The sequence below is a fragment of the Podarcis erhardii genome (genome assembly GCF_964252035.2).
Source record: "Podarcis erhardii genome assembly, chromosome: 13".
Classification (NCBI taxonomy): Eukaryota; Metazoa; Chordata; class Lepidosauria; order Squamata; family Lacertidae; genus Podarcis; species Podarcis erhardii.
In genome coordinates, this window is record NC_138502.1 from 33,419,234 (window position 1) to 33,442,715 (window position 23,482).

Sequence of the window (23,482 nt, forward strand, 5' to 3'; positions counted from 1 at the left end):
TGGTCTCTAAGGTGGTACTGGAAGGAATTTTTTATTTTGTTTCGACTATGGCAGGCCAACACGGCTACCTACCTGTAACTAAAAGCAGGATGTCTCCTTTGGCTCTCCAGATGTTGAGGGACTACAATTCCCATCGGCCCCAGTCAGCAATAGCCCATGGTCAACAGCTGGAGGTGCCACAGGGACCCCATTTTTGGTGTAAGGAACAAGCCAGCCATATTAGAAGAGGCATCCCTCCTTCTCAGAGAAGGAATAAGGAAATGCTTCTCCCCAGTTCTGTCTTCCTCTTCTAACGCGGTGCCTGGTGTCAGGGTTGCCTCCAGGAAAAATGACAAGGTGGGGCATTTGCCAGCCTCCCCCCCCCCCCCGCCAAGACAAGCAGAAGGCCCACCACCCTCTCGGTGCTACCATTTCTAGCTGACACAGAGTATTCAAAAGAGCAGTTGCCTACAAGAACTCAGTTTGCACAACTCAACTCTACCAGGTTAGGAAGGCAAACTGGAGATGCCATGCCAACCCACTGGAGCTCGTGTGGTCTGCTGCCCTCATCTTTTAACTACATGTATTTTATTTTAAAACCGCCCTGATTCTATTAAAATAATTAATGGACTGGGTGCCACAGCTCTATAAAAGACCTATTATTATTACTATTACTATTATTATTATTATTATTATTATTATTATTATTATTATTATTACTACTACTACTACTACTACTACTACTAATCCTTCACCCTAAGATCCCAGGGTGGGTTACAGCATTAAAAACAATATCAAAAACAACTTAGAACCATAAAAAGAAGGTGGGTCCTACAAACATACACCTCTCAAGTGTTAAAAGGCAGGAGAAAGAGGTACGTCTTCAACATTCTCTGAAATCTGTATAATGAAGGCAACAGACGCACCTCTGTAGGGGTTGCCGTAGAGCAGGGATGTCCAACGGTTGATCGTGGGGTGTTCCTGGTCAATCGCGTAATAGTGATGGATTGACTTCCCCCCAAAAAAGCTCAACAACTTTGGGTCTGACTCCCCAAGAAATGCTCCACCACTTTGGTCAATCCAATGGGTAGATCACTGCCAGTGTTTTTACAGCAGGAGTAGATCACAGTCTCTTGGGCTTTGGACATCCCTGCCATAGAGAATGTCTGCTCCTGGACCACTGCCACTCCGAGTCTCTAAGGGCAGAGGAAGCAAGAAGAGGGCCTTCTCTGTGATCTCAGCACCCGAGAGTTAGATCAACTTGATTTAATGCTAGCAAAACCCAAACACTATTGCCTTTGAGGGCGACCAGGTAGCTCGGGCTCAAAGATTTGGCGAAGTCTCTGGCAGAAGGAAGTGGCAGCACAACCGCTAAGAATGGGCCCCTCTGTATGCTCTTAGACTTGGCTCAGAGCATCCCCTAGGAGCACATCCTCTTTCTCGCAGACGGATTGGGAGGGACCACGAGGGAAGCAGGCGCTCCACAACCGAACCAGATCGCAGGCAATGGGTGCAGCACAGTGCCTGCCCAGGACAATCACCGAAGTCTCTAAAATTTGTATTCCAAAGGAAGCTAAAAGGAACATGACGTACCGAGGTCCCTCTCCCATTATTTCCAATAGCAGCTTTCTCTTTTGAATTGTTCTGTCCAGGCCACCATAAGCAACCACTGGTTGATCTACCACTCACTTAGGCATCTTTGGAAGCTAGCAAGGCTGCTTTGGGGGATGCCAGCCTCATGTACTTAGAATCATAGAATCATAGAGTTGGAAGAGACCACAAGGGCCATCGAGTCCAACCCCCTGCCAAGCAGGAAACACCATCAGAGCACTCCTGACATATGGTTGTCAAGCCTCTGCTTAAAGACCTCCAAAGAAGGAGACTCCACCACACTCCTTGGCAGCAAATTCCACTGTCGAACAGCTCTTACTGTCAGGAAGTTCTTCCTAATGTTTAGGTGGAATCTTTTTTCTTGTAGTTTGGAACCATTGCTCCATGTCCGCTTCTCTGGAGCAGCAGAAAACAACCTTTCTCCCTCCTCTATGTGACATCCTTTTATATATTTGAACATGGCTATCATATCACCCCTTAACCTCCTCTGCTCCAGGCTAAACATGCCCAGCTCCCTTAGCCGTTCCTCATAAGGCATCGTTTCCAGGCCTTTGACCATTTTGGTTGCCCTCCTCTGGACACGTTCCAGTTTGTCAGTGTCCTTCTTGAACTCTGGTGCCCAGAACTGGACACAGTACTCCAGGTGAGGTCTGACCAGAGCAGAATACAGTGGCACTATTACTTCCCTTGATCTAGATGCTATACTCCTATTGATGCAGCCCAGAATTGCATTGGCTTTTTTAGCTGCCGTGTCACACTGTTGGCTCATGTCAAGTTTGTGGTCAACCAAGACTCCTAGATCCTTTTCACATGTACTGCTCTCAAGCCAGGTGTCACCCATCTTGTATTTGTGCCTCTCATTTTTTTTGCCCAAGTGCAATACTTTACATTTCTCCCTGTTAAAATTCACCTTGTTTGTTTTGGCCCAGTTCTCTAATCTGTCAAGGTCGTTTTGAAGTGTGATCCTGTCCTCTGGGGTGTTAGCCACCCCTCCCAGTTTGGTGTCATCTGCAAATTTGATCAGGATGCCCTTGAGTCCATCATCCAAGTCGTTGATAAAGATGTTGAAAAAGACCGGGCCCAAGACAGAACCCTGTGGCACCCCACTAGTCACTCTTCTACTTGCCAGTAGCATCAACCAACATGGAGAAAATGGGAGGTGAGGGGGAAGGACTTGCCCTGATGGCTCTGCCAGGAAGTGGCTCTTTGGTCAATCTAGTGCAGGGTTTCCCAAATCTGGGATCTCAAGCTGTTTTTGGACTACAACTCCCATCATCCCTAGCTAGCAGGGCCAGTGGTCAGGCATGATGGGAATTGTAATCCAAAACCAGCTGATTATGCAGAATGTGAAATTTGTAAGAGAAGAGGGGAAAACAAAATTTCAAATGTGAATGCCTGCGCCTTTGGCTGGGTCAGTTCTTATGTGGATTTCTATTTTGGATAGCGCCAACTCACATTCAGTGGGAAGAATCAGGGTTCCACCCAATCCAAAAAGAGAAGTGTTTGGGCTCCTCAAATAATTAAAAATTTGAAACACACATTGGGGAAAAGTTGCCAAATTCGGTTGAAATTTTATAGCCAGCATCGTGACGCTCTCCTGACATTCACTGATGTTGACAAAATGTCTCCACTATTGTGCCCTGGAATCTGAGCGCATGGGGGTCCACACAGTTGTGTCCGCATTACCAGGTTGTTGGGTGTGGTTCTCTGTCATTCACACATGCTGGGTGAGTGGGGAGTCCACACCCAGCACAGCAGATCCACCCATGGAAGCCTATTCCCAGGTGGGTTTTGGGGTTGCAGGGTTGGATCAATGGACTTCGATGCAGAGGAGCAGGGTTTAAATCCTAGCTTCGCTCTCCAAACCCACTGGGTTGGCATAAGCAATTCACCCTCTCCCCTGCAAACATTAAGGACCTACCTCAGAGGATTGTTGTGATGATGGATGAGAGAAGGATTATAAAGCATCCGGTGCTATAGATATATAGTATATAAATGTTTCATAAGGGTTCCTTCTCTCCCGCCTTTCCCAAGTTTCTCTGCTTGTCTCGTTGCCTCACCACCTTTTGCTTTCTCCCGCTCTCTTGTGCCAGATCTTTCTCCCTCTCTTCTGCCTACACGTTGCTCCACACTTTCCTCTTTCCGATTCAAGGATGGCCACGTCTCTTTGCATCATGTATTTATTTTTAATACTGCCCTTGAAATGGAGAATAAAGTTTCCCTCTGCATTATGGAGGGGCACAATGATGAGTGGCTTCTGGTTTTGTTGTTAGATTGCAGAAGAATGTCCTTTTCTCTCCACTAATAACTCTAGAAAAGGGAGGGGTGTCGATAATAATAATTATTATTTATTATTTATACCCCACTCATCTGGCTGGGTCTCCCAAGCCACTCTGGGAAGCTCCCAACAGAATATTAAAAACACAATAACTTCCCTAAAAAGGACTGCAGTCAGATGTCTTCTAAAAATCAGATAGTTGATTATTTCCTTGACATCTGATGGGAGGGCGTTCCACAAGGCGGGCACCACTACCGAGAAGGCCCTCTGCCTGGTTCCCTGTAACCTCACTTCTCGCAGCGAGGGAACTGCCAGAAGGCCCTCGGTGCTGGATCTCAGTGTCTGGGCTGAATGATGGGGGTGGAGACACTCCTTCAAATATACAGGACCAAGGCCATTTATGGCTTTAAAGGTCAGCACCAACACTTTGAATTGTGCTCAGAAATGTACTCAGTCACTCAAATGCTTCCTTGAACGAACAATCCCAATGGCAAATCAGTGACAGACATGCTCGCTAATCCAGTTACCACCCCCTGCGTTTAAAAGCTCCCCAAAATGATGGTTTGTGGTTACAAATAAATACAGTAAATGGACAAAGGTACCAAAAACATGCATGACCTCATGAAACACCACACATTCCACACTACTTCACACACTAAACGCTCGCTTCCATCTGAGACTCGGGAAACACCGTGACAGGAAATGAGGCCGCCATCGGGGGTAGCAACGGAACTGACGATTCACCGTGCTAGAGAAGAAACTAAAATTTTTAATTTTTTTAGTTTCTTCTTCCGTTAGATTCACAAAATGTTTAGGGGTATGCGTGCCCCCAGAAAAAAAGCACTAACAATGGCTACCAAATTCTAGCTGGGCTTCACCGCCATTTCTGCATAGCATTCCTCTTGGCCAACTTGGATGGCTACCAAAGAGGATCAGGCCAATTTGTGGAGGGTATCATCGCCAATAGCTACTAGCCATGACACACGAGAAGATAAGGAGAGGCTGCTGGATCAGGCCAATGGCCCACCTAGTCCAGCATCCTGTTCTCACAGCGGCCAAGCAGGTGGCTCTCCCCGTCGGTACACTGTGGCTTCCAGCAACTGGTATTCGGAAGCCATCTTGCCTCCAGTTGAGGAGGCAGAGCACAGTAACCATTGTTAGCCCTCTCCCCCACAAATTTGTCCAATCCTCTCTTAAAGCCGTCTAAGTTGGTGGCCGTCAGCACTTCCATTGGGCAAGGTGGGTTTGATTTAAATCAAATCAATTTAAATCATGATTTAAATTACTAGTCAGTAGGACTTGATTTAAATCACTAGGCATGAAGACTTGATTTAAATCATTTTTTTTTACAGAAAGATTCGTTCTTGCTGGTATAATCTTCATATTTACAACCAGATGAAGGTTTCATTTTTGGAATAAAAAATTTTCAGAGTAGTTTTTTTCAGTTATATCAAAAATTACGGATGTGGTCATACTATTCGAAATACATAGATAATTATGAAATTACTGTGACGTTTAATAAGTTAACTGTTTATATTTGGACTGTACTTTATTGGAAGGAGAAAAATAATCATTTCCTTAATAACAATTTAAACAATTTATGTAACAAAAACAATAACATTATAGCATATATATCCATGTTTGTTAACTGATGTGGTTGAATGATTTTTTAAAAAAACACACAAAACAACTTAGATTGAGTTTTAGCACACATGAAAAACTTAAAACAAATCCTTATTTCCCGATGAATAGCCTTTGGACCATAATGTAACTTAAATAGAAATCTATCTTTAGAAAGATATTTCCTCCAAAAGCATTTTATTTTAAAAATCTGATTTTAAAAAAATTAATATGATTTAAATAAAAAAAAAACATTGATTTTTATCCACCCTGCCATTGGGACATTAAAAGGTGGCCAAAAGCAGCCCAGCTAGTATGGTTCAGAATGCTGCCGCCACCAGGTAAGTCTCTCTGGGTTGGACGAAGGTGGTCCGTAAGTGTATAGTTATTCCAAGGGGTACCCTTAAAACTGAAGCAAAGCCTACATTTGAGACCCTAAAGAGGAGAGTGTCTACTGCTGACCAAGGATTTGCATACTGTCAAGGCATTTTGGTTTATAAACATAATATATATGGCCGGAGGGGGTGGGGTGCGCAGGAGGAGACAACTGGCGAGGGGAGGCAATGATTTATAAGATCATTGTCACAATCCAATTCCAGAGAACGGCAGAAGGCTGCACAGATGCTCAGACACCGTGGCTAGCTCTCAATTGTGCAAAAGCAACTACACGGGAAATGTATTCGCTTTCGGATTTGATGTGCATTATGCCATTGCTGTCAACGTTTCCCTTTTTTAAAGGGAAATTCCCTTATCCCGAATAGGATTCCTCGCAAGAAAAGGGAAAAGTTGACAGCTATGTGAAAAGTACAAAGAGGGAGATGGGAAAGCAATCGCTCTCTAAAGACAAGAAACTGGGCCAGCCAATGAACTTTGCAATGGAGAAGACTTAACACAAAAATAATTTTAAAAATGTAAGGTGAATCCTACTGGATTATTGGTGCTTTTTTTAAAAAAAAAAAAAAAAAAGGTGCCAGACCTCACCATGAACACCTCCCTCGTTCTCTTAGAATGACAATAGAGCCCACTTGAGAGGCGAGTTACAGCTGGAAAAAAAACGCTGATGATGATGATGATGATGATGATGATGATGATATTATCTTATATTTATTTTGCCTTTTTCCCCTGACAGGAACTCAAGGCAGCTTACAGATAAAAATCAGAACCTTTAGAAATATTGGGGGGCGGGAAACAATTAAAACTATATACACATATAAAATCTATTAAAACCGTATCAATTATTACATCAAAAACAGCACAGCAGCATTAAAAGCTGCCGGTTCCCCCAAACCTCTTTGGAGCAAGAAAATCTTCACCTTCCGACAGAAGCACAAAAAGGAGGGGGAAAGTCTAAGTTCTCCAGAGACTGAGTTCCAAAATCTGGGAGCAGCCACCAAGATCAGGCTGGGTCAGGCCAGAGGCCCAACTAGTTCAGCTAACCCATACCGTCCAATTTTTTTTCCAAACCCCAAACTGGGACATGCTCCTGGGCGAGTCACATGACCTATGCCTCACACTCACCCTGAAAAAGAACACTTTTTTCGGGATAAGAACGAGAGTAAAGGTAAAGGTAAAGGGACCCCTGACCATTAGGTCCAGTCGTGACCGACTCTGGGGCGGCGCTCATCTCGCTTTATTGGCCGAGGGAGCCGGCTTACAGCTTCCGGGTCATGTGGCCAGCATGACTAAGCCGCTTCTGGCAAACCAGAGCAGCGCACGGAAACACAGTTTACCTTCCCGCCAGAGTGGTACCTATTTATCTACTTGCACTTTGACATGCTTTTGAACTGCTAGGTTGGCAGGAGCAGGGACCGAGCAATGGGAGCTCACCCCATTGCGGGAATTTGAACCGCCAACCTTCTGATCGGCAAGTCCTAGGCTCTGTGGTTTAACCCACAGCACCACCCGCGTCCCTAAGAACGAGAGTACAGCACCCAAAATGGCCACCGCATGGGGAGGGGGAGAAAGGTATGCCCTTTTTTTCAGGACACTTGACAGGTATGCTAACCAGATGTCTGTATTGGAAGCCTCAAAGCAGGACCCAAGTGCATCAGCAGTCTCTCAACCTTAGGGTTGCTATGCATCCAGAATTTCCCAGACACAGCCAGCAATCGCTGAAACGTCTGGGAAAATCTGGACATATGTCAACCCATGTCAGCGGTGTCATTTTTGGTGATTTCCCTTTAAAAATAGCTCAAAAACTTCAATTTTGTCTTTTGGAAAAAAGCTCAGAATTTTGAAAAAAGCTCAGTACTTTTCTGGATTTTCACTTTTTGAAATATGGCAACCCTACTCTACTTGCAATTCCCAGAAACTGTTATTCAGAGGCATCTAGCCTCCGACATTTCACTTGGCCTACAGAACTTGTTGCCCAGGGATGTTGTCGCGTCTTCTGGCGGTTCACCAAGAAGGGACAGAAATTGCCATGGTAGGCAGAACATGAGTGATTTATTGGTTGGACTTTGAACAGCTGCTCTCATGAGTAATTCTACCATTTTAGCATTTGTTCAAACAGAGTCCCATTTCTCCCACTGTTAGGGAAGGCAATCAATGTGAAAAGCAGAGCAGTTCTGTTTAGAGAATTCAATCCCCCAAGCTGATGTGATTGGTACATATAAGCTGAACAAGCTATAGCTTAGGGCCCCACTCTCTTGGGGGCCCAAAAAAAATTAAAGGAAAAAAACCTGGATGTACACTTCCAAACTATAAGATAAAAAAACAAATAAAATAAAACCTACATATAGCAACAGTGTTTTGTGTTGTGTAGGCTCCTATGATGTAAGTCAGGCTTCCTCAATCTCGGCCCTCCAGATATTTTTGGCCTACAACTCCCATGATCCCTAGCTAGCAGGACCAGTGGTCAGGGATGATGGGAATTGTAGTGTCAAAACATCTGGAGGGCCGAGGTTGAGGACGCCTGATGTAAGTAATGGGCCCCCAATCATTTTAAGTTAGAGCTTAATAATTATTTCACTATTAATATACTTTTTCTTAATTGTATTTCACTAATAATATACTTCTTCTTCATTGTATTTCAGTTCAACAATTACTTTGATAAAATACATATTTTATTATGTGCCAGTGGCTTTAGATACCTATGAGGTCCATAAATTACCATATAGCATATATTCAACACAGAAAACAGCAGCAATTTGTTGTTGGCAAAGGACAGCTGGACATAGAAAGGGCCCCATTACCTTCAGTAGCTTAGGGCCTCGTCAAACCTAAATCCGGCCCTGGACCGAGCATCTGTGAGGAGAATGGCTTGTCACCTTTAATGGTGCCACCGACTTCCATTTGTACTGAGCACCCAAAAAAGAAAACAAGGGTTGGACACAGGGCAGTACTTTGTTTACACATCTGGAATATAGGGCTCCTACTATAAATGCCCCCAACTCCTAGACATATGGAATCCTAACTGCATTTCACACCTTAATGCACCTTTTTTCTGCACCTTAACGCTGCCTTCTCTAAAGGGGGGGACGGGACACGACTGTCATGCCTGCAGGGGTGCTGAGAGCGAGATACAAAGTACAAAAGCAGCAGTCTTCCCGGGATGAAAAAGAGCAGTAAACCTAAATGCAGCAAAACACATTGCAAAGACTGAGAGGTATATTAGGGTCTGGGACTCACAGCTCATTAGAGAGAGAGAAAAAACTGACCTGCTGCCCAAGAGGGGCGAGAAGAAGAGACAAGAGAATTTGGTCTCCAAAATTGAAAATGTCAGGGCTTGATTGCCTCTCTGCTGCTCTGATCACACTATAAGCAGGGGGCGAATTTACTTCCATCTACAGAATATGATGCTTGCCAGTTTTGCTAATAAATAGATTCCCTCGTCTCACTAGGAAAAAGAGGGGGGGAATTTCCTCCTCTAATTTAAATTTAATGAGCCTCAAAAGCTTGAGCCTCCAATAACCTTTGCTCCCGCACATCCAGAAAACCAGCCACTTAGAACAAACACCCAAGTCAAATCTACCATGCTTAGCTGTTAACAGCGAAAGGGAATGGGCACATCTGCCCACGCTGCAACCATCTGCCTGGCTGAACTCCGCATAAAGGATGAGGAGAAGGAACAGAAATCAGAAACAGCCAAGAGACCAAAGAGAAAGATGCTTGTGTACAACAGATGACTTATTTTTGCGCGGGCAGAAAAATAAATATAATTACTCTGAATGCAAAAATAAAAAATAAAAATCATTTTGTTAGACCAGATATTATATCCTATGCTCTCAGGAAGGGGGTGATCCAGGGGGGCATGTTTTGGGATCTGGTGCAGGGCCCAGTTGTCCTTCCTTTAAAGAAAGGGGCTAGCAAAGGCGCTAGTCCTCAAAGCTACTGAGAAGAGACCGAGAACGCGTAGATCACGTCCAATCAAATCTCAGAGCCAGTGGGTGGTTCAACAGCAGTTTCAGTTTCAGTTTCAGCAGTTTCATCAAGCCTTGGCATACTGGGGTGTGAACTTTGGGTCGCCTTCATTCAACTGACTTAGGAGAAGAACCATTGAAGTTAATGGCTATTCATGCCAATGGGTCAATTGCAAGCACATGTCCGTGGACCTCAGTCCTCCGTTCAGTTGTGCAGAACTAAAGCAATGCAGAATTAAGTACAGAGAAAGCTGCCTTATACCGAGTCAGGCAATTTGTCCGTCTCTAGTCCAGCAGTTCCCACACTCCGATGGTCCCCTTGAAAATCACTGATGATCTTGGTGAATCCCTTCAGACTTTTTTCCTGCCTCTTGCAGCAGTTGCAAGGCACTGTGCTAAATGCTGCATGATTTTTATTTGCATTTGGATTGCTGCTTCTATTTCCTGCACATTGCATTTCGCTGCCCTACAAGAAATAAAGGGAGCAATAAAACACAATAAAAAAACAACAACATGGATATTTAAATGCAGTCCATAGTTTGGGAAGCCCTGATTTAGTCCAATACAGTCCACACTGAGTGGCAGAGGCTCTCTTGGGCAGGAGCATCAGTTCTATGGAGCCTGCATGGGACGCGGGTGGCGCTGTGGTCTAAACCACTGAGCCTCTTGGGTTTGTCGATCAGAAGGTCGGCGGTTCGAATCCCCATGATGAAGTGAGCTCCCATTGCTCTTTCCCAGCGCCTGCCAAGCTAGCAGTTCAAAAGCATGGCAGTGCAAGTAGATAAATTGATACCACTGTGGCGGGAAGGTAAACAGCATTTCCGTGCACCCTGGTTTCCGTCAAGGTGTTCCATTGTGCCAGAAGCGGTTTAGTCATGCTGGCCACATGACCCGGAAAGCTGTCTGTGGACAAACACCGACCCCCTCAGCCTGAAAGCGAGATGAGCGCCCCAACCCCATAGTCGCCTTTGACGGGACTTAACCTAAGGTTACCAGACGTCCCCGTTTCCTGGGGACAGTCCCCAGATTTACAAATCAGTCCCCATACAAAATCCATTGAAGTTGAAAAGTGTCCCCGGATTCATTGAAAAAAATCTGGTAACCTTAACTTAACTATCCAGGGATCCTTTACCTTTTACCTCTATGTGGCCAAGGTGCATTTAGCCCCCTCAGTATCTGTTGGGAGGGGGCCAAGGGCCTTCAATATTGAGGGGGTGGAGGAGGCTGAGCATGGAGCAGAGCAAAATGTAGCTCCAATGTCCAGTTCTTCCTGAGTGTATGAGAGGAGCCACCGGTCAATGAAGCCATGTAACACTGGGCTCTGCCTACTCCTGATGATGCGACGTCCCATGCACAGTGCATGCTGGGAGCATGACATCGCACAAATGTGATACGCATTGATGTCACACACATGCAATGCATCCTGGACCTCTTCAATCTTGGGTGCAAGTCTGATCCTGGGTTTAGGGCAGAGGGTCTTTCCCATCACCGGTTGACTGATCCGTCCAGGGTGAGATGCTAGAGACTGAATCTAGGACCTTTTGAACACAAAACAGGTGCTCCACCTCTGAGCTGCAGAACAAACAATTTCCCCCGGATCAATCATCCGCCCGTTAACTGATTGAAGTTAATTAAATGCAAATAGATGTGCATGTTACCAAAAACTTAATATAGGTGGATTTATGAGATACTGAAGCGAGAGAGATAACTCAAAAGTTTTAACAAGCAGGGTTGTTTCCACTCACTGCTAGAGAGAAGAAAAACAGCCCCCTTTAATTTCCCCCCTTCCCTACTATAACACACCAAAAAGAGACAAGGGCTCTGCAACATCACAGCCTGCAACTGGGAGGCAATAAGAAGCTTTTTTTTTTTTTTTTTTGTTAACCAGGACTAATAACCCATGAGATCTTAATTCACCATCCCCGGCGATTAACTGCCAATAAATAAATAAACTGCAGCTCAATTTATTCAGTTGATAAATCAGTAGTAGCCAATTCAAGCTCGCAAGTTCTAATCATCTTAGGGCTCAACCATATTGTTGTTGAGCATGGACTGTAAGATTCCTGAACCTCCATTAATTCTCCTCTATCCATATGGTGGTCTCCTCCAAATCACTACCTTCAAACACTTTCTCCATCCTGCAATCCAGATTTTCTCATACATCAAAAGCAAGAGGATAATAGTAGTAGTAGTAATAATAATAATAATAATAATAATAATAATAATAATAATATATTATTTATACCCTGCCCATGTGGCTGGGTTTCCCCAGCCACACTGAGCGGCTTCCAGCAGAATATTAAAAATACAATAACCTCAAACTTAAAAACCTCCCTATACAGGGCTGCCTTCAGATGTCTTCTAAAAGTCAATTAGTTGTTTAGACTTCCGGAGGCGGCGCCTCCGACAATGGCGGATTCCCTCTGATTCAGAGGGAGACAGCTCCACAGAAATCGGGTCTTACCGCTGCAGCGAAGCGGGGACCCTTTCAAAAACCGCAGGCGGAAGAAGCCTGCGACCGTGGGACTCGGCGGGCACCGTTTGCGCCCCCCTGTTTGGCAAAGGAGCCCCACAAAGGGCTCCGGAGTGAGACGGGGGTTGGCGCGGTGCTGAGAGTCAATCGCTACTTCTGCGGAGCGAAGCTGCACAGCTGAGGTCAGAGAGCGCTGTCCTTTTTCCTATGACAATTCGGATTTCAAACAACAACCCGTGAGTAGGACAATTGAAACTTGTGGATTAAAATTATACCCTTGAATTTGAGCTGAGACCGGAAGGTGCAAATAGGAAGTCCGCCTCCTGTTCTTTGTAGAAAGATCAAAGCAAAGACTTTACAAGCTAAAAGCCGTAAATTGACAGCCTGGAATTTCCTGCTCTTTTAATCATCAAACCCCCCTGGACAGCAGGAGGAAAGGGGGGAAATAAATAGTGACTTTTTTTAATCCTGCAGAGAGTAAGCTAAGAAAATAAGCCTTCACTGTCCCTAACCTGGGGACGAAATGAAAGGAAAGAAACTGCTGGTGGTGCATACAATTGGAATACAGGAAAACTGACAGATAGATTTGGAAAAGGAAAAATAAGTCCAATGCTGCCTTCTGCCTGTTTGTTTTATATTGAAAGGAAACAAAATATCTGAAAATTGAAAGTAACTTTATTTTTTCTTGTTGGATACATTTTAAAATGGATGTTAGAAAGTAACTACACCCCCTAGAGGAAGTCTGCCAGTGCTTTTGTTTTACTCTACAAAGAGAACATAGAAGCTGGGAAAATTAGATCGTGGGACCAGCTCCCTGACCTGGACAGAATGATTAGAGAGGAAGTTTTATCTGCCCTGGACAAAATATACGATGTGCTGCGACAGATGGATGAGAAAGTGTCTCTTATGAATCAAAAGATGGACTACATAACAGCTGCAGTCAGCAAGGAGGTGCCAATGGAAAATGCAGTTACAGAAACTGCACAACAATCTATCCAGGAAATTGATTTAGGGCAAGTGCAAGGGCAGAGAAAGATGGAGGAGGTTACGAATGCACCATACAAGACACAGAGTCTTCAAGTCCTACATGACCAGAAGCTGCAACACTGGGTGATGGAATTTGGAGGACACTGGTTAAATTGTGGATTTAAGAAAGCTACTATCTCTAGTGGGCCTGTGAAACAAGTGGAAGACTACTTTTGGAATAACTATTCTTTGGATTACAAACTAAATATTGGGGAGTGCAACACTGGAGAATGGGACAGCTGGATAAAAGGAAATGAAGAATACTACTACATAGAACTCTCCGGAGATTGGCTCACCAAAGAGAAAGAGAAGAAAATGCGAAAGAATCCAACAGGGAACAAGGATGTATGTAACTACAAACAGAAACAAGAAAACCTGCAGAGGGGGCTTGGAAGTGACCTGAGAGCCTCAGACATTAGAACACCAGACTGACAAGGATTAAAGATTTAAGGACTGACATTTTTCGGAACCAGGAAAAGGGACGTTGGAGAAGCCTAGAATGAGAAATGCTTTTTGTAACAAATTTATATTTATGGAATTAGTGTAATTCTAATGAAATATTAAGAGATGGTGGAAAGGAAGTAATTGGTTTTAGCAGAAAGGTTAAATATGGTTTAAATTTAAGAATTTTAAAGATTTGAGGATAAGATAAAACTAATGAAATTAACGTAAGAAAAAATGAAATGGTTTGAGTAATAAGGTGAAATAAGAATTTGTAAGAATGGTTTGACTATAAATGAAAATATAAGGTAATACTATATGGGGATATATAATTAAGGGTATGACAAGAGGCTATGAATTTGCTGAATTAAATTTTTAAATGGAATACAAAGAGGGAGGTGAGAGGAAGTCAGGAAAATAAGTAAAGGAATGCTGAGAATTGGAAAAGAGAGAATTTTATTTTTCCTTTTTTATCTTTTTGTTTTTTGTGTGGAACTTCTGATTTTTGAGTTTTGTAATTTTCTTTTGTTTTTTGTCTATTGATGTCTATTTTCTTTTGTTATTTCTGTGGTCCTTTTTTCTTGAGAAAACTTAATAAAATATTATTTAAAAAAATAAAAATAAAAATAAAAGTCAATTAGTTGTTTATTTTATTGATGGAAGGGCGTTCCACAGGGTGGGCGCCACTACTGAGAAGGCCCTCTGCCTGATTCCCTGCAACCTCACTTCTCACAATGAGAGAACCGCCAGAAGGCCCTCGGAGCTGGACCTCAATGTCGGTGCAGAACGATGGGGGTGGAGATGCTCCTTCAGGTATACTGGGCTGAGGCCATTTAGGGCTTTTAAGGTCAGCACCAACACTTTGAACTGTGCTCAGAAACATACTGGGAGCCAATGTAGGTCTTTCAGGACCAGTGTTATATAGTTTCAGTGGCCGCTCCCAGTCACCAGTCTAGCTGCTGTATTCTGGATTAGTTGTAGTTTTCGGGTCACCTTCAAAGGTAACCCCACGTAGAGCGCATTGCAGTAGTCCAAGCAGGAGATAATCAGAGCATGCACCACTCTGGCAAGACAGTCTGCGGGCAGGTAGGGTCTCAGGATATTCCTGGATGGCCTGCAAAAAGCCTCTTCCAATTTATAATCCCTCCCCACTGACACATTACCAAAAGGTTAGGAACATAAGAAGTTACCTTACAGCGTGTCAGACCATTGCTCCCACCCAGGTCAGTGTTGTCTACAAGTGGCCGACAGCAGCTGTCCAGGATTTAAGGCAAGGTTTTCTCCCAGCCCTATCTAGAGATGCCAGGGGCTGAATCTAGCACCTTCTGCAAGTGAAGCAGATAGTTTTCCACTGACCTATGACCCTTCTCCATCTGCTATAGGCTACATCTGATTAACCTGCAAGTCTTGCACAACATATCGGCATTGTCTCTGTAATATAGATTTTAGCCTGCGACATCAAAACATCGGCAGAGCAAACATTTTTTAAAACAATTAAAAAACAGCCACCACCAACCTAGACTCAAATTCTTGAACAGCTGCAAAGTGATATTTAGAAGCCAAGATGGATTATAACATTGGTTTTTAACAGCACCTAGAACAAAGTATCTATCTATCTATCTATCTATCTATCTGGCTGAGCCTCCCCAGCCACTCTGAGCAGCTCCCAACAAAATATTAAAAACATGTTCAAACATTAAAAACATCCCTAAACAGGGTTGCCTTCAGATGTCTTCTAAAAGTCAGATAGTTGTTTATTTCCTTGACATCTGGTGGGAAGGCGTTCCACAGGGCAGGCGCCACCACCAAGAAGGCCCTCTGCCTGGTACCACCACTGAGGAAGCCAGGTCTCTGGTAAATCCCTTTTTCAGGTGTGGTTATTTTGTGTTCACGTGTCTTCATTTACACACCAGAATTCAGACTTACCTGCACCCCATCCAAGAAGTCACTTGCATAGCATTAAGACTGACATCTGCCGGAGTGATTCTGGAACATAGGTGCACATACCCTCCAACATTTCTCTGTTGGAAAATAGGGACGTCTATTATTATTATTATTATTATTATTATTATTATTATTATTATTACACCCCATCCATCTGACTGGGTTGCCATAGCTACTCTGGGAGGCTTCCAACATATATAAAAACATAATAAATATTTTTTTAAAAACTTCCCTATACAGGAATGCCTTCAGGTGCCTTCTAAAGGTTGTATAGTTACTTATATCCTTGGTTCAGGGGTCACATAACTCCATACCTTATAACATTTCTCCAATGAAAATATGGACGTCCTAAGGAAAAGTGGGACATTCCAGGATCAAATCAGAAACTGGGACGGCTTCTGTAAATCCAGGACTGTCCCTGGAAAATAGGAGTACTTGGAGGGTTTGGGTGCACACTAGAGATATTGAAGAATCCCACCGGAAATGGAAATGTGAGCAGAAATTGCTGCAATTCAAATGTTTGTTGAAGGTCAGGAATAGAAATCATGCCAGCAAATATGAGCAGTCTTTGCTATGTCATTGGTTTGCTTTAAAAAAAAAAAAAAAGTCTGCAAATGTTATGTACAGTAGTACCTCGGGTTAATAACTTAATTCGTTCTGGAGGTCTGTCCTTAACCTGAAACTGTTCTTAACCTGAGGTACCACTTTAGCTAATGGGGCCTCTTGCTGCCGCCGTGCTACCACCACATGATTTCTGTTCTCATCCTGAAGCAAAGTTCTTAACCCGAGGTACTATTTCTGGGTTAGCGGAGTCTGTAACCTGAAGTGTCTGTAACCTGAAGCATCTGTAACCCGAGGTACCACTGTATATAATTACATTATTGCCTGCATTGTTTCTGACACTTCCTTGTCATCAAAATGCAGCCAAATTAATCATACAATTAATTTCAGCCATAGCCGATCGTGAGGTGAACAATGTCGATTTTAGCAGAACTGTAGTGGAATGCAAACAACGCTGATTGTGATGAACAGAGGACGGGATGGAAAGCATAGCCTCTTACCCGAGTGCACACTCACAATCTTGAAAACAATTATCCGGAATGCAGGTAGCAGAAAGCAGGAACCGCCCTTGGTGCAGAAAGCAACAGATGGGCAAACTTTGGGTTGGCAGGATCTTTCTTGTTTTTCATTGACTTCAACCAGAGCCAGGAGCAAAATAGGAAGGTAAACATGGGATTGCAGAAAAATATGGCTGAAAGCATATGCTCAACCCTGGAACTTGCTTTCAGCACCAGAACTCAAGATCAATACACTCCCATTTCACCCCAACATTTCAGCAGCCTAATTTAGGTGAGGGAAAGGGTGGGTTTTCTGTTTTCGGTTGGTGCTACTGCTACACCATTCGGAGTCGAAAGTCTTTCCTGATCTACTGCCGTTTGTCTGGAGGTCTACCAGGACATCCCAAGCCACCTTCTGTCCACCCCGGAAGAGGGACAGCTGGAACGTAAAGGAACTTGCACATCTCAGAGTAAGCCAATCTTTGATTATACTGGGGCAAGACAAAGGATAATTCTCCCATCGTGCCCTGCTTGTGAGCTATCTAGGGCCATCTGGCTGTCCGCTGTTCTGAGGCAGCTCTGGAATATATGGACTCTGGATCTAATTAAAAAAAAAAAAAGCTTGTTTGAGCTCCTCCCTGAATAAGAAGCTGTTGCCAAAGCGATATGTCACATTTGCAGAGAAGAAGAAAAATATTATCCGCCTCCACATCTGGAACTTTTTTTTCTGTTTCTGCGAAAAGGGCAAGGAAGAGCAGGGCACTGGTGGGTCCGCCTCTGCGTGCCTCAAAATTGACGAGACCCCTCTCACCTCTCAGAGGGTGGAATTGGCTAGCCGCCGTCTCTTACTTTGCGCCAGTTTGCCTGCACCTATTCCGGCTTGTGCAAACTGACCCTGAAAGGTCACTTCCCCCAGAGAAAATGCTAAGAATCCTTATTTGCCTCCAGCAGAGAGGGTTGTGGGGTTTGGGGATTTTTTGCTTTCTTTCTTTATTACTTTCTCACACTTTTGTAACATGAGATTGCAAATTCGTGCGGCATGTAAAACGGGGGAGCGGCCATTTTGAATTCTAGTGAGGGACTCCCGACCGAGAAATGTTGCTACTTTATCTAACTCATTACTGAGGAACCTCTTTTGGCCTGAGGGCCAAATTCAGATGTAGCTAACATTCCGAGGGCCACATTCCAATGGTGGGCAAGATCAAAGGTGGAAGTAGGCAATGGCAAAGGCAGACAAATATTCAGGGCTTTTTTACCAACTCGTCGGTACTCAGTTCCAGTACCTCTCAGGAGGGCATCATTGCCATTATAAGAGAACATGGTAATCGTTCATGCTGAGTTCCGGCACCTCTTTTTCTAGAAAAATAGCATTTCTATAAATAATAAATAGTTGTGTATTTCCTTGACATCTAATGGGAGGGCGTTCCACAGGGCGGGCGCCACAGTCAAGAAGGCCCTCTGCCTTGTTCCCTGTAGCTTCACTTCTCGCAGGGAACTGCCAGAAGGCCCTCAGAGCTGGACCTCAGTGTCTGGGCTGAACGATGGGGGTAGAGATGCTCCTTCAGGTATACTGGGCCAAAGCTGCTTAGGGCTTTTAAGGTCAGCACCAGCACTTTGAATTGTGCTCAGAAATGTACTGGGAGCCAATGTAGGTCTTTCAGGACTGGTGTTATATGGTCTCAGTGGCCACTCCGTCACCAGTCTAGCTGCCACACTCTGGACTAGTTGGAGTTTCCAGGTCACCTTCCAAGGTAACCACACATAGAGCGCATTGCAGTAGTCCAAGCGGGAGATAACTACAGCATGCACCACTCTGGTGAGACAGTCCGTGGGCAGATAGGGTCTTAGCCTGTGTACCAGATGGAGCTGGTAGACAGCTGCCCTGGACACAGAATTGACCTGCGCCTCCATGGGCAGCTGTGAGTCCAAAATGACTCCCAGGCTGCGCACCTGGTCCTTCAAGGGTACAGTTACCCCATTCAGGACCAGGGAGTCCTCCACACCAGTCCGCCCCCGGTCCCCCCAAAACAGTACTTCTGTCTTGTCAGGATTCAACCTCAATCTGTTAGCCGCCATCCATCTTCCAACCACCTTCACTGCCTTCACTTCAGCTTCGCCGGCGTGTGATTGAATCCCACCCAAAAGCAACAACTGTCTGGAAGCGCCACAATGAGGGAATTTGTGGAAGGGGGCGGGGAAGGAATTAGGGAGAATGCAAAGCAAGCTTAAAAGCAGGAGAGGGAGAACGAGATAAATCAGCAATTAAAATGTTTTCAGCCCCTGCAGCTGCACTGCCCAAACCTGGTCCAAAAGTCCCATTAGATGCCAAGGGAGAGGGGAGGCTTCAGTCCCACAGGGGTGCTGTGCTCGTAACACAGTGTCCCGAAGATAAACCTGCAAACCTCCTCAGTGGGCAGAGAAGAACGAGCTTTCCCTACTTGATAGATTTCTGTGTGATCACCCATCTGCTCTGCTACCAGCTTCTGCCTCTCCTGGGACCAAGGAGGAGGGAAGGAAGCCTGGATACGGTTGTGTTTTTGGGTTGTTGTTTTTTAAAAAAGAGGCCTGTATATAGAGCTTCCCCTGCCCACCTCCATATGCCCTGAAGCAAAAAAGGAACAAGCTTTATCTGTTTAACATGTATAAATAATTTGTCACGGCCTTATCAAGAGATGCTTTCATATATCTCTGTACTGCAAATTTTCCTATCATCTGTCTGTCTGTCTGTCTATCTATCTATCTATCTATCTAATCTATCTATCTAATCTATCTATCCAGTGCTTTTTTTCTTTAAAAATGTTTAGGGGTACTCTCATTTTGACTCAAGAAAATCACCATTTTATAGTTCAGATCAGGAAAAATAAATACAGTGAATGGACATTGGGGGTAGCAACAGAACTGACAATTGACTGTGCTAGAGAAGAAACCATTTTAAAAAACAAACAAACATATTAGTTTCTTCTCCCGTTAGATTCACAAAATGTTTAGGGGTATGTGGACCCCTGTGTCCATCCCCCCCAGCACTGTGTGTATGTATGTACAGTGGTACCTCGGGTTAAGTACTTAATTTGTTCTGGAGGTCCGTTCTTAACCTGAAACCGTTCTTAACCTGAGGTACCACTTTAGCTAATGGGGCCTCCCGCTGCCGCCGAGCGATTTCTGTTCTCATCCTGAGGTAAAGTTCTTAACCCGAGGTACTATTTCTGGGTTAGCAGAGTCTGTAACCTGAAGCGTCTGAGGTACCACTCTATCTATCTATCTATCTATCTATCTATCTATCTCTATCATCTATCTATGTCTATCCAATATCAGAGATTAGGAAACTGCCAAGATGGAAGAAATCAAGAAAGCAAATATTTACCAACTTGGTTGTCGGTGCTGAATTTCTGTTTGAATCAAAGAGAGGAAGACAACCTTTTATTGCCTTAAAACAAACCAAGAAAGAAATAATAAAGAAAATTGGCAAACAGTTATTAATTACTGGAAAAGACTCAGGCAGCTGTAAATATCGATTGCGGATTTTAATATGCAACATCTGTGTTTTTATGAAGGACGAATCGCTGAGTATTATATAATTTTTTTATAAAAAGAGTCAAGCCGTGCAACACTCGCCCCCCACCCCCCGCTGCATCCTCCAAATCAATGGCAAAGTTTCCACTGTATCCGCACATAGACATTCTGCCACAGGCAAGCTGCCAGGAACACATTTTTTTAACCACTGCTCCAGCATCTGCTCTTCTTCCTGCTTGTCTTCTAGCTTTGACCTCAACGGCCAGAAAGATTTGGGGTCAGCTCACCCAGACATCTCATTGAAGTTTCTTAGGAAAATCAGAGAATCGTAACGTCGGAGTGGGTCCCGTTGGACATCCAGCCTGATCCTTCTTCGGAGAAAGACTAGGAAGCTGTGGGTGCCTGATTATCGTCTTCCAAAGCAACTACAGTGGTACCTCGGGTTACAGACACTTCAGGTTACAGACGCTTCAGGTTACAGACTCTGCTAACCCGGAAGTAGTACCTCAGGTTAAGAACTTTACCTCAAGATGAGAACAGAAATTGCGCAGCGGCAGCAGCAGAAGGCCCCATTAGCTAAAGTGGTACCTCAGGTTAAGAACAGTTTCAGGTTAAGAATGGACCTCCAGAACAAATTAAATTCTTAATCTGAGGTACCACTGTACTCTATTCTGAACTTTAAAATGGGAAGCATAATGCTCCCAAGGGGAGCGTGGTATGGAGGGTGCCCTCCCAGGTGCAGGATAGCTGCTTGGGTGCCCAGAGCGGTGCATGCGCCCTGCAGCCAGGGGTAGAGTGAGCCACTCACGGAGGTGGAGCGAGCCACCCATGGCGGATATTCGGCACACTGCCCACCCACAACTCCCAAGCCCAAGCTGTCAAAGCGAAGAGGGAAGGGGAGGAATGTCACCAGCAAAGCAGCGCAGCTCCCCCCCCCCTTTACCCCAACGGCTCGGGGTAGGTTTGGGAGTCGCGGGTGGGCGGTGCACTCGATGTCAGGAGTTCAGCTTACACTTGAGTAGGACCCTGGCAGAGACACATCATAATTAATAATAATAATAATAATAATAATAATAATAATAATAATAATAGAGATAGATAGATGATAGATGATAGATAGATAGATAGATGATAGATAGATAGATAGATAGATAGAGAGAGAGAGAGAGAGAGAGAGAGAGAGAGAGATGATAGATAGATAGATGATAGATGATAGATGATAGATGATAGATGATAGATGATAGATAGATAGAATTATTTATACCCCACCCATCTGTCTGGGTTTCCCCAGCCACTCTGGGCAGCTTCCAACACAATATTAAAATGAAGTAATGCATCAAACATTAAAAGCTTCCCTAAACATGTCTGCCTTCAGATGTCTAAAAGTCTGGTAGTTGTTGTTCTCTTTAACATCTGGTGAGAGGGCATTCCACAGGGCGGGTGCCACTACCGAGAAGGCCCTCTGCTTGGTTCCCTGTAACTTCGCTTCTCGTAGTGAGGGAACCACCCGAAGGCCCTCAGCGCTGGATCTCAGTGTCCGGGTAGAACGATGGGGGTGGAGACGCTCCTTCAGATATACTGGACCGAGGCTGTTTAGGGCTTTAAAGGTCAACACTAACACTTTGAATTGTGCTTGGAAACATACTGGCATGTTCTCTCTCTCCTGGTCGATCGTTCAGGAGCTTCAGAAGCTTTCTTCAGCCTGAACATCACAGCGACAGATGCCAACCGAAAACGACACACTTAAGGATCTTGCATGACAGACCTCAGCATTTTGGCTAATCTACCTTTATTTACATATAAACACACATGGAGCACTGCAACATGGCTCCCTCTCTCTCTAGCATCAGACAGCAAAGAGAAAAAGAACAAAGGACAATAGTCCCACTTTATGGAACACAGTAACACAAACATCCTGTTTCCGTCACTTCCCACTCTGTGGAGTCAAAATATACCATGTCATGTGAAAGGCAACAATCCTATGACTACAAACATGGAGCAGGAATTCTGACACTGAATGTCACCCCCTTCAGTAAGAGCACCCAGGGAGGGCCACCCCCACCTCCCCTTCCTATGCCCCTGCAACCAGGTGAATGAGGCAATATCACAGGTCAAAGACACATTTCAGCTACACAAAAACACTCAGAGGGGGGCACGGAACAGGGACAGGGTGGAGTCCCCAAGTCTGAGAAGAGAGGTCACATTTGGCTACCGGCCCCAAGGTCCTCCACCTGCCAGACAACGCCCCTTCTTCAATCGCAGCACCTAGGAGCAGACACAGTATTCTAGATGTAAGGGAAAGGGAAAGGGGCCCCTGACCATTAGGTCCAGTCGTAACCGACTCTGGGGTTGCGGCCCTCATCTCGCACTATAGGCCGAGGGAGCCGGTGTTTATCTGCAGACAGCTTCCGGGTCATGTGGCCGGCATGACTAAGCCACTTCCGGCGAACCAGAGCAGCGCACGGAAACGCCGTTTACCTTCCCGCCGGAGCAGTACCTATTTATTTACTTGCATTTTGACGTGCTTTCGAACTGCTAGGTTGGCAGGAGCAGGGACCGAGCAACAGGAGCTCACCCTGTCGCGGGGATTCGAACCACCGACCTTCTGATCAGCAAGTCCTAGGCTCTGTGCTTTAACCCACAGCGCCACCCGCGTCCCCTCAATTCTAGATGTACTGACTGGTGAAAGATGAAACGGAAATACCTCTTCCCATGAATCCATCCTTTTTTTTAACATACATATGTACAGTATTTATGTATGTGACTGCTGCGGCAAGGATTCTCTGTGCTCAGAAATGGGAGGAGAGAACCCCGCTCCAAGGAAGAATGGTTAATGAAAATCTTGGAATATGCAGAGATGGCAAAATTGACAGCACTGATAAAAGATACCAATTTAGAATCTTTTTAAGAAAACTAGAAACCATTTCTAGTCTGCATAAAAAAAGTTATTTCCCATTAGCAAAGACAACAGTGTAAGAAAACAGCAGAATATCTTAAGAAATGTGTTAGGATGAAATTCAGTGCTATTTTTCTAGGAAAAGAGGTGCTGGAACTCACCATGAACTCCTCTTAGAACAACAATGCCACCCACCTAAGAGGTATCAGAACTGTCTTCTGGTGAGTTCTGCTGGGGGGGAAACAAAATTTGAATTATAAACATTGATGCTGGGTTGAGTGGGAA